Below are 12,159 nucleotides of genomic sequence, written 5' to 3'. Positions count from 1 at the left end.
CAAGCAGGGGGGACAGAGTCTATGTCACTCAGGAGTGACCAGGAGATCTGGAAGACAAATGCCCACCAGGAGTTGCAGGATAGTTGACGGTGACCTTGACTCTGTAGCTGTGAGGACCAGGCGATGCTGAGGAAGACCAGGAGCCATGCATGAGCTATGCCACGTCGGATGCTGAGTGCTCAGTTTCCGGCGGGAGCAGCAACAAGCCTTGGCAAATGCAGCACACACAGAAGTCAAAGAAAGTGCAGTGTTGGGACCAGCAAGGTCCAGGGGACTCACCACAAGAAGGGGAGTCAGGGCAGGCCAGAGCAATCAGGGGAGCCCAAAAGAAATAGTTTACCCTCAAATGGACCCACAGACCGGAGGCACTGGAGTCCCGAGAAGACCTCAAGCATCTCACCAAAAGATGCAGGCCACGATGCACAACGATTTGATGTGGCCGAAGATTCTGTCTCTGGAGATTCTCGAGGTTGGGGGTACTTGGAGCCCGAAGATCTTCATGGAAGAAACCAACAAGCCTTTGGAACTGCAAGTTGACGCGGTGCTCAGGGGTTTGGTTATTGCAGCCCCCACGAGGGATACTGGCCTCAAACTTGCTGAGAGGGCAGGGCAGGCTGCATGAGTTGTGGAGAAGCACAACCTGTGTTGCAGAACCTTTCGGAGTCCGGAGGAGCTCAGGAGACCGGTCCACTTAGTTGCGGTGCCTGTGAGTGCAGGGAAGTGACTCCTTCACTTCAAGGGAGATTCCTTCCACAGGCCTTGGAAGGTTCTTGCATGGTGCACAGGCACAGATGATGCAGCAGACTTGAAGGGGAATGAAGTTGAGCCCAAACGAAGTCCAGCGAAGTCCAGAGTGCCCATACTGTAAAAGAAAAAGTGGTGTCTGAATTGAATCTTGTCCCACGACGAATCTAGGGACCCACCAACAGGTAAGCCATTAAGTAGCCTAAGGAAATTCAGAGGACCCTCCCAGGGGAGGTTCTGGACAGGGGGAAGGTACTTCCATGTCCTTTGTCCAGTTTCATGCCAGAGCGAGAGCCAATGACTCACAGAGCTGGTTTGAACTGGTCTATGCACAGAGGCAGAAAATGAGCCCCTCATGCAGACTTAGTGACTCTGGCAACCTCACCCACCCGGTCCTAAAACACTAAATCCTGTCTGGGAGGTGGTCTGCATTCCCCTGCTCAAGCTTGGCTCAGCAACAGGAGGGCAGAATCGTGTCTCTTGTCGTCAGCAACCATTTTGTGCTGTCCGGGTCAGAAGGCTGGCACTAGGAACACTGAGAGCCTAACGGAGGGCTTTTCCAGTGCTTGGAATCATACCTCCCACACAGTGTAAAGTGTGGGGGTATGAATCCAACATGTTTGATACCAAACATGATAGGATTCATGGCAGCCAATTTCAAGATGGTCATTGCGTAATTACGCTGTGCCCCTCTATAAGGTATATGGCTGCTTCAGTTACTCCCCGGGAAAATGGACTCCATAGGCTGTAGGGGTGTCATCCTCATCCAGGGGCACTCTCACACTTAAAACCAAGCACCCTGCCTTTAGGTTTGCAAAGACCTGCTATAGGGTTGACTTATAGATTTTAAGTGCAGTGAGCCTAGATATAGGAAACCTATATCTTTCGTAACTGGTGCTAGCACCAACTTACACAGGCTCCAATGGCAGGCCTGTAGTTGCAGTTTGAATGGTCTCCCATGGGACATAATGCATGCTTCAGCCTAGGGGGACCTCTGGGGTACCTATGCCCTTGGTACCTTAGTACCATATACTAGGGACTGGCAAGGGTGACTCAGTATCCAATCTGGGATGTACCTAAGTACTCAACATAACAATTTAAGGGAGAAAGCAGAGATACTGGGGTCCTGATTAGGAGGATCCCAGTCAGAATCGTCAAAAACAGCTTAGCACCAAGCAAAAAGTGGTGGTAACCATGCAGAAGTATCCTACCGTCCTACACTAGTTGTACAGCACATTGTTATCAATAACTTTGCTGCCTCTCACCAGCCATTCAGTTCCTTGTTGGAGTAATCCAGGAAATCCTACCACAACTGATTGGGGAGTTTGTGGCTGTCCCCGAACCTCTTATGATACTTTAGAGAAGTCAGCCCAAACTTAGCTAAAAGAATGGCTTTCATGGAAGTGTACCTGCTTTGGCCCTCTACTTCTAAAATTGGAAGTGTCCTTGCCTACTGGAGGCATATGCTTCCACAGACCACACCCCACTGCTCCTCTGGGATCTTGTGTACTGTCAGGGTCACCTTAGCTGAAAACAATTTATCACTGTCATCCCCCACCACATAACTGGGTACCTGGTCTTTGGTGATATGGACCTTCTTTTTGCTGCCACCTTTGCTGGAACCTGACTGCTTTGCCTTAAGTTTCAGCCCACTGAGACTCCTTTCATGAGCCATTGTTTTCACATTCAGACTCAATTTCCTTTCCTCCATCATGAGTTGGGCCATTTGTAAGCAAACAAAGCAGCGGGACTTACCAGGCGAAGACCACTAGACCACCAGGCTGTAACGGGACGCTGACGCTGTGTGTTCCCCTCGCCGCCACTCTCCATCGTTGGCCGCAGTGGGGGGGAACTACAGCTCCCGGCATCCTTTGCTTCCGCCAGGACCTCCTTCCGGCCAGTTCCGCGCCCGGAGGCGCTACATAAGCAGAGGCTCCCTCGGTGGAGCGGGGGGATCATTTGTAAGCAAACAAAGCAGCGGGACTTACCAGGCGAAGACCACTAGACCACCAGGCTGTAACGGGACGCTGACGCTGTGTGTTTCCCTCGCCGCCACTCTCCATCGTTGGCCGCAGTGGGGGGGAACTACAGCTCCCGGCATCCTTTGCTTCCGCCAGGACCTCCTTCCGGCCAGTTCCGCGCCCGGAGGCGCTACATAAGCAGAGGCTCCCTCGGTGGAGCGGGGGGATCATTTGTAAGCAAACAAAGCAGCGGGACTTACCAGGCGAAGACCACTAGACCACCAGGCTGTAACGGGACGCTGACTCTGTGTGTTCCCCTCGCCGCCACTCTCCATCGTTGGCCGCAGTGGGGGGGAACTACAGCTCCCGGCATCCTTTGCTTCCGCCAGGACCTCCTTCCGGCCAGTTCCGCGCCCGGAGGCGCTACATAAGCAGAGGCTCCCTCGGTGGAGCGGGGGGATCATTTGTAAGCAAACAAAGCAGCGGGACTTACCAGGCGAAGACCACTAGACCACCAGGCTGTAACGGGACGCTGACGCTGTGTGTTCCCCTCGCCGCCACTCTCCATCGTTGGCCGCAGTGGGGGGGAACTACAGCTCCCAGCATCCTTTGCTTCCGCCAGGATCTCCTTCCGGCCAGTTCCGCGCCCGGAGGCGCTACATAAGCAGAGGCTCCCTCGGTGGAGCGGGGGGATCATTTGTAAGCAAACAAAGCAGCGGGACTTACCAGGCGAAGACCACTAGACCACCAGGCTGTAACGGGACGCTGACGCTGTGTGTTCCCCTTGCCGCCACTCTCCATTGTTGGCCGCAGTGGGGGGGAACTACAGCTCCCGGCATCCTTTGCTTCCGCCAGGACCTCCTTCCGGCCAGTTCCGCGCCCGGAGGCGCTACATAAGCAGAGGCTCCCTCAGTGGAGCGGGGGGATCATTTGTAAGCAAACAAAGCAGCGGGACTTACCAGGCGAAGACCACTAGACCACCAGGCTGTAACGGGACGCTGACGCTGTGTGTTCCCCTCGCCGCCACTCTCCATCGTTGGCCGCAGTGGGGGGGATCTACAGCTCCCGGCATCCTTTGCTTCCGCCAGGACCTCCTTCCGGCCAGTTCCGCGCCCGGAGGCGCTACATAAGCAGAGGCTCCCTCCGCGTCGCGGGACACGCGCGGGCGGCGCCGGCTGAGCCCGGGCAGAGGGCGGGCCGTCTGTGGCCGTCAGGGGCAGACAGAGGCAGGGCTGGGCCACCCCCCTTAACTTCGCTGGCCCGGGGGCATCTGGCTGAGAAACAACTTCTGGCTACCCGCATCGACATCCGTTATGGGGAAAAAGACGTCAGCAGCATCCAGAAGACCGGGTAAGCCCAAACAACATGCAGCACCTACTACCCCATTGCCAAGCCTAACGGCCATAGATAAAATGTTGCAAAAAACAATAGGGATCGTTGCCAAGGCTATTCAGAATACTGAAAGACGCCTCTCGCTCCCACCAAGCCTGCCCTTGTTTATGCACCATGATAACTCCTTTGAAAAATCCCTTGATTCTCTACTTGCTACATCCTATGCGGGGCTTCCGGGCACAGCCACCAAAGAGAACCACACTAATGGAAATATAGTATCTTACGACCACCTGCCCACGGACACTAGGCTATCGTCAACTCCGACTATGTTACAGCCAAGCCCAAATAGGGACCTGGATCTTCTGCCATCTCCAGTTGACAATTTGATTCACACAGAAGGGATTGACTTCTGCCATGACTTTGATGCTTTGGACTCAGGTGGGGATAAAAGCACTAGCGGACTAATGCAAACAAGGGGCCAGAAAGCAAAGAGGCAAAAAGCTAAGAATAAACGGAAAAATATTGAGCCTGTACAAAATAAACAGAAGGGTGGGAACAGCCAACCACGGAGGTCTGTTGCCCCCGTAGTACTAGATAAGGCTAAAGAGGTTGGCCTATCTAGCAGGATGGATTCGTCCATTATAGAAATCAACACAGTGTCAGGGGCTCAGGGATTTTGGGGGAGACTGGAGACACTGATATCTACTCTCTTGGGTCCTCTGAATTTACATGTTTCAAATATAGAAAAAAGGATGAGAGTGCTGACTGATCATGTTTCTAAACTAAGTTCAGGGCGCCATCAAGAAATGTTGCCCTCTCTAGGGGCAACTACCACCACTGATGATGTCCAAATAAATCAGCCCAAAATGTCTAATAAAACTAATAATAGTGTCCCCTTGCTGCCCCCAATACCAGGCACAAGTAAAAGCCTACCATCTGTGGAGCATCGTGCCAAACGGGCACCCAAACCAACACTCCCCAAGGTTGCCACCCCCATAGCGATGGCTCAAACTGTCTCTAAAAGTAATATGGCATATTTTGGTCAAACCAATACTGATGTCCTACCTGATTCATCCCCCCCCCTCACCTAAGCCGGACCAATCTATTTTAACAACTGCTAAGCAAATTCCGGCCCGTATCAGTTTACCCCCAGAGTGCGGACCTTACGTCCTGGTCTTAGCCAATGTCCCTAAGCTAAGGAAAGATCAAGAGGAAAATTTTGTCAGCCTAAAAAACAGAACTCTCCATTGGCTATCTAGACATTGTCAATTTCCGATGGATGGCGCTGGAGAGATTATTCATACCCAAAGAGTGGGGTGGGTGGGCCCCTTAAGGAAAAAGTTTGAAGGGGACTGTATAATTATAAACTTTAAGTCCCCTCTATGGGCCCAATGCACGCTAGCAAAAGCCCCACAGCCCTCCCATTGGGAATATAACACTACACTTCTCCTCCTTGGGTATTTTTATAGGCACTTAATAGATCCTAATCCTAGTCTTGGGACTCCTTTCTTGGGACACCGCCAGGACATTAATACTGATTTTAGAATTAACAATCGACGTTACCACCAGGGCCAACATCCTGATACTAGAAATGGCCTTTCATTGGATAACGTGATTGCACCACCTGCACACCAAATGTCATATCCCCCTTTCTTAGTCGTACCCCAGCACATTCCCAGGGTGAAGCCCTATGCAGTGACCAATCAAAATATTTACCCGGATGAGCATGAGAGGAGGTACCTGTATAACGTTCCAACATATAATCGATTTGAACATGCCTTTTCAAACTTAGAGGAACTGGACTGACTGGGGGATAGTGATAGGAATAGTGAACGTGTAGAGGCAGCCGATGCAATTGAGGAACTTCTAGATTCTACAAAAACTGTTATACCTCAACCCATGGCCGTACAGCCTGCCTTGGTTGAATTCCCAGTCGCATGTGAGGACGTTACAACAATCCTCCAAATTAACCCCAGGCAGATTACCAGGGACAAGCATTTAAGCTGCCCAAGTGGCTGTGACTTGTCAATCCTTAGCTGGAACGTTGCAGGCATAGAATCTAGACTGTCCGACCCTCAGTGGGTCCAGCTATTGGATGGCAAAGATATCATCATGTTCCAAGAGACCTGGGCCGTAGGGAACGTGCACCTAGAGGGTTATCATTGTTTTAGTGTGTTTGCCTCTAAGCCTGCCTTTGGTCGTGCAATGGGAGGACTTTTTATTGGGATCAGGATATTGGCCGGTGGTACTTTTAAGGATTTATCATTCGGGAACCCAAATATTCAGGTTCTCGAATACAAGCGAAAGACCAAGATTTATTTAATTAATTTTTACAATAATGATTTTAATTCAATACCAAATAGGAACTATATAGCACTTTCTAATTTATTGGTACACCTTGAAACAAACATGAATATAGGCACAGACGAGAAGTCAGGGATTCTCATTGGGGGTGATTTTAATGCGAAGATTCCAGAAAAGCATCGATTAGAGGATAAAAGCTGCCCAGATTCAGCAGACCGTAGAGGTATTGAGCTTGTTAAGATATTAAATGAACACATCCTTAGTAATGTAATGGAAGCAAGCCAATCTCCAAGGATGATTTGTGCCCCAACGCATAGAGGGAGAGATTCACACTCGACGATTGATTTTATTTTCACATCCCCCTACCTAATAGATTGTGTCACTGACTCAAATGTGGTTGAGACATTATATGGAGACCATAACCCCCTTATAGTCACTTTGTACTTGGGCCCTAGCCCAGTATATGTTAAATTTAATGGTGAAAGAGATATTACGCCATCAGGTGATGGTCTCCGTCTAAAATGGAGGGGAATTGAATGTGAAGCCCTACTGGATCGTGTAAAAAATGATCACCTCGTATTAATAAACTCTTGCTCATCACCAGACGGGGACTGCCACAGAATAGTCACCGATTTTGGTAAACTATGCGTGGCAATCAAAAATTATTTGTTAGTCCCATTACCTACAAAGGCGAAAGACCCAAGATGGTTCGACTCTGCCTGTTCTATGGCAAATAGGGAACTACGCAGGGTATTAACCATTAAGCCAAGGAATATAGTGGAGGTACAATCAGCTAGGAAATTTTATAAACAAAAAATAGCTGAAAGAAAGGCGGCACTCCTGATGGAACAGTGGGAGTCCCTGGTTGTCAGCGCCAACATGAAGAGCAGTGGGCCATTTTGGACCGCAGTTAGGAAAATGCGCGACATGGGTAAACATCTATCCCCAATTGGCTGCAATATAACCAGTAGCACTTGGGAAGCCCACTTTTCCAATATATATGCTGCTCCCTTTGAAGAAACAATCACCTCAGATCTGGGACAGTTGCGAGACCTGCGGATTGATCATTCCGAGGTGGTGACAGCCGTCAGAGAGAGCCTTGGCAACAAGGCCCCTGGACCAGACGGTCTTCCCATAGACATCATAAAGCATAGTCCAGACCTATGGGCACCAATTTTACATAATGTTTTTAACAGTTTGTCAAGAGCGCCCATCCCTAAGACGTGGTCTTCTAGTATTATTGTCCCAATTTATAAAAAGGGCGATAGGTCAGATCCAGCTAACTATCGCCCAATCTCGCTATTGGACAACACTTTAAAAATACTTGGGCGAGTTATTTACAACAGGGTGGTAGAGTGGGTGGAAGATTCTGACCTACTGGATCCATGTCAGATGGGATTTAGGAGTGGGGTGGGCACGTTCGAGCAATGTTTGAATTTAAAATTAATAATTGATAAGTATACCGTCGCTCGATCGTCCCCTATATACCTCGCCTTCATGGATCTTTCATCTGCGTTTGATCTGGTAAACAGATCAAAACTGTGGTCCATGCTTCTCAATTACGGACTGGACGAGCCTTTAGTGCATTTCCTGGCGTATCTCTATACTGACCTTAGGGCTCAAGTTAGAATTGGGTCGGGGGGCGAAGTTTCCGGAGCCATAAAAATTGGTAGGGGGGTTAGACAGGGGTGCGTTTTAGCACCCCTGCTGTTTATTATTTACATCAATGGCATAGCAAAGGTTTTAAAACAAGTAACTAGAGATGTCCCAATTGTACAGGGGCATCCTTTGCCAGTTCTATTATACGCAGATGATGCGGTCCTTATGGCCCGCACCCCTAACGCCCTCCGTTTGCTTGTGGAAAATTTTGTACATCATATGGAGGGATTAGACCTGCGTGTGAATTTTAAAAAATCTTTTGTTATGTTATGCGGACCTGGTAAACGGAAACTTAATACCATCCACATCGGGTCTGATAAACTTGATTATGCAAATTCTTTTATATACCTTGGGGTGGCTTTCGCTGCGAACAACTCATGGAGTGGGCACTTCGCCCACGCCACGAGTAAGTTCTCGAAGGCCATCAACTCAATATTGAGTCTCCCACGCCCTAAAAAATGAGGTGCAACCAGTGCTATTTTAAATTTTTTTAGATTGCAGTATCCCTGTTGCCACTTACGGGGCTGAAGTTTGGGCCCCTGCTAAAAACCCCGGTATCCAACGAGAAGAGACACGTTTCTGTAGGAAAGTATTGGGTGCCCCAATTTCGTCCTCTGAACTTATTTGTCACAAAGAGTTGAACCTCCCTTATATCAGCGATTTTATCAGAAGTAGACCAGCCCTATTCTGGCTGAGAATCTGGAGGAATAACACAGCCTCCTTAACACAAGATATAATTAAAGATTGTCTTAAATGTGACCACGGTCTCTCAATTCCATGGCTTGCTGGAGTCCTAAAATTACTAAGTGCCGTGAACAAAGGAGATCTCTTCTCAGATCCCTCCAGAATCGGATGTCAAGATAAGGTAGAGGTTAAACAAGCACTATATGCACTCTTTGAAACTGAAAGGATGGAAAGGGAAATATCCAAATCAACTGTTGTCAGATACATGGAGAATGACCTGCCCAGGCAACACCTCCCACTTTATCTTACTCTTCCTATGTCCAGTTGGGAGAGGTCTCTGTTATTTCGATTAAGGGCAGGCTCCATAAAACTTCTGTTGGGCTTCCCCTTGGGTTATAATCACACCACAGAACGTAACCCCTGCCCCTGTGATGGTACCAGCAAACAGAATGATCTGCATTTTTTTTTTCTGTAAATTTTATTTAAAATACATTAACTGGTTTTTAACACCTTATTTTAGAAAACAAAGACCCCTCTCCTTGGAGGAGTCCCGCTTGATGTTACTCTCCCTGGATACAGAGGAACTGACCTTTCGTACTAGTACCTTTTTAAGATTAATAATCCGTGTACGTAATATGATGGAAAACCCCTGAAAGATTGCTGTTTTAGTTCTCTTTTTAATTTTTAAAAATATTGAATTTTGTATACTGTATTAATGAACTGTTTTTATGTCTGTACTTTTATGAATTCAAGTAATTCGAATAAAGGTCTTTTGATTTGATTTGATTTTGATTTTGAGTTGGGCCATCTGTAGCCTGAACTCCCCTGATGACTTCCTGTCTGCCTGCTCTTCTGGGGACAGGCTATGCAAGGACACACTGCTTCCCACTCTGGCTGGGTGTTCTTACTCAGGGGGTGGGTCATTCTCCTCCACTGACAGCTGCTTTTTAGGGATGGTGTTGAGATCCTGATACTGCTCTTCCACTACATCATCATCATCATGCTAATCTGTGGCTGTCATCGACTGGTGGACATCTGCCCAGGCCCTCGGAGCTTTCTGCAGGTCCAACTCTTCGGTGCCCTTCTTCGTTTGTAGTCCCCTTTCTTTGCATAACTGTTTAAGCTCAGCCACAGTGTAACTTTCAGGGTGGCTAGCTCAAACTCCAATACTTCAGGTATGGGTTTTCAGACAGTATAGTATTAAGAATTAGGGCAGATTTAGAAAAACAAAAAATACCCCTATCAGGTAGAATTTAAAAACTTGAAATGGAATCAAATGATTTAGGTGGGGTGATAGTGTAACACTATTGGCACTGCCCAAACACAACCCCAAATCCTCACCGCTGTCCACCAGTGTAAGACATTGGGTTACTGGTTGATGGGGTGAAACCCTTCTCAAGCAGCATCTACAAATCATCTCAAGTTAAAGTCACCATGAACCCTTAATGAACCTGTGCTCAACCCTTGGATGGCTTGGCGCATATTAGTCAGTCTTAACTCAGAAGCAATGTGTAAAATGTTTGTGCAACACTTCAAACAGTAAAACAGTGAAAACACACAAAAAAGGTTCCCACACTAATTTAGAAAAATAGAGTATTTTTTAATGAGTAAATCAAGACCACAACGACAAAAATCCAATCAGTATACCCGGATATATAAAAAAAAAACTTGAGAAAATAGTGCCAAAAGGCACAAAGCACCAACTGTGGATATCTAGTTCTGCCGGACCAGGAAAAAGTCACAAGTTCAGGCCTACTGCGATGGAGCCCTGGCCTGCTACAGGGACCCAGTTGGACCACTGAACAGAGTACCTTTAATCCTGCTTTGCGGAGTGGTAACGAGGATCCACGTCAAAGATGCGTCGGGCAGCCAAAGCAATGTGCCAGATCAAAGATGAGGCGAGGATGCGGTGCGAGGTCCTGCATTGCCGACGAGGGACGCAAGGGCCTGTACCGAGGATTACGTTGCTCAGCAGCGCTTCCAATGAGATATTGGACTGCAATGCAGGATTTTGCAATGGTTCTGATCCACACAGCAACGGCGATGTGTCAGTTCTGCTCAGGGTTGCTCTGTGCAGCAGAGGAGATACATCTTTCCGCTGAATCCACAGAGGCTGGCAGAGCACCTTAGGCACACTTCCAAGAGCCCAGGTCTGGCAGGCTGGAGATTTTCAATTTCCTAAAAAGAGACCAAGCCCGAACATAGAAATCTTCACCACAACTTCGACCAGCATCTTCCCCGATGATGACTCTGCCTTCTTGGACACCACCTGCAGCCTTGCCTCACTGAACTTTACATTCTCAGAACACTTTTTCTTGAAATTTTGCCTAAGTCTGAAGGTAAGCGTCAACCGGGCCCAATCCCCTTCTTCTATCCAACTTGTGCTCCATCGTGGTTGACAATATGTTTCGACTTTGAACCAGTTCTGGTGCAACTGGATGTCCACAGTTGGCACTTTGATCTTTTAGGCAGTAATGTTTACCTTGAACTTAAAAAATGTATAGCTCCAGCTCTACTGCTAGGATTTTTGTCTTTTCAGTGTAAAATAATGTATTAAATGTACTAAATTTTTCTAAATTGGTGTGGGAATTTTCTTGTTTTGTGTTTTTACTTTATTGCTGTTTGCGTGCTGCATAAAATACTTTACACATTGGATCTAAGTAAAACCTGGCTTCTTTTGTGCCAAGCTACCAGAGGGTTAAGCACAGGTTAATTTAGGGACTTTGGTGGTTCACCCTGACAGGGATTGTGGCTGTTGCTTGAACAGGGGTCACTCTCCATTCAAACAGCAACCCAATTTCTCACATCCACTATTCTCTATGGAGCCTTGATTCCTAAAAAACAGAGAACAGATTTAACTGTCTCTGATAGGGCCAGGATACTGTTGGAGTAATCTTCCAGCTTCTTTAGGCTTCAGGCTGTTTAGCTAGGTTATCCTTTTTTATCTCACTTTCTCTTTGTAAATGTTTATGAAAGGTTTTAACTTTTCTTTAAGTAGTGACATTTTCTGACTTTAAAATTGGCTTCTTTTTTTTAAAGAAAATAGAAGAAGGTAGACCAACAGAGTTTGCAAAAGTTTGCCAAAATATTTATGTGTAGATATCGGATTTTATAAAAGAAAAGTGTGATGAATATATTTTATAAAAGTGCTCTGTGATCCTGATCTGCATGTAGGTAGGACAATTCAATTGGAGTAAGTTAAGATTTCCCTTTCCCCTATAGGAAAGCTAGGATTACAACTAAGTAGCTATTCTTTGATTGACTCTTGGGGATAAAAATCACAAAAACATTCTTGCCATTTGTGTCATTCCCTTTAAATCTGTAAAACTCTGTATTTCTTAAGGAACCTTCTGCAACAGAAGATAAACATTCATATGTTGATATCAATTTATAGGTTTTCATACCATAATGCATTTTTTATATATGTTTTATAAATACACATTATTACTAGTCTGTCTTTTTTTCTCCTCCATAA

General features: G+C 47.0%; 1 protein-coding gene across 2 annotated transcripts in view; it reads left to right on the top strand.

The window, feature by feature from the left end:
* Positions 1-12,159, top strand: part of KHDRBS3 (KH RNA binding domain containing, signal transduction associated 3) — a 203,513-nt gene that overhangs the window by 145,111 nt on the left and 46,243 nt on the right. The window lies entirely within an intron of this gene.

This window comes from Triturus cristatus, chromosome 5_1, assembly GCF_964204655.1.
Source record: "Triturus cristatus chromosome 5_1, aTriCri1.1, whole genome shotgun sequence".
In the NCBI taxonomy this organism is placed as follows: Eukaryota; Metazoa; Chordata; class Amphibia; order Caudata; family Salamandridae; genus Triturus; species Triturus cristatus.
The sequence above is the reverse complement of the archived record's forward strand: the minus strand, read 5'-3'. Positions and strand labels throughout refer to the sequence as shown.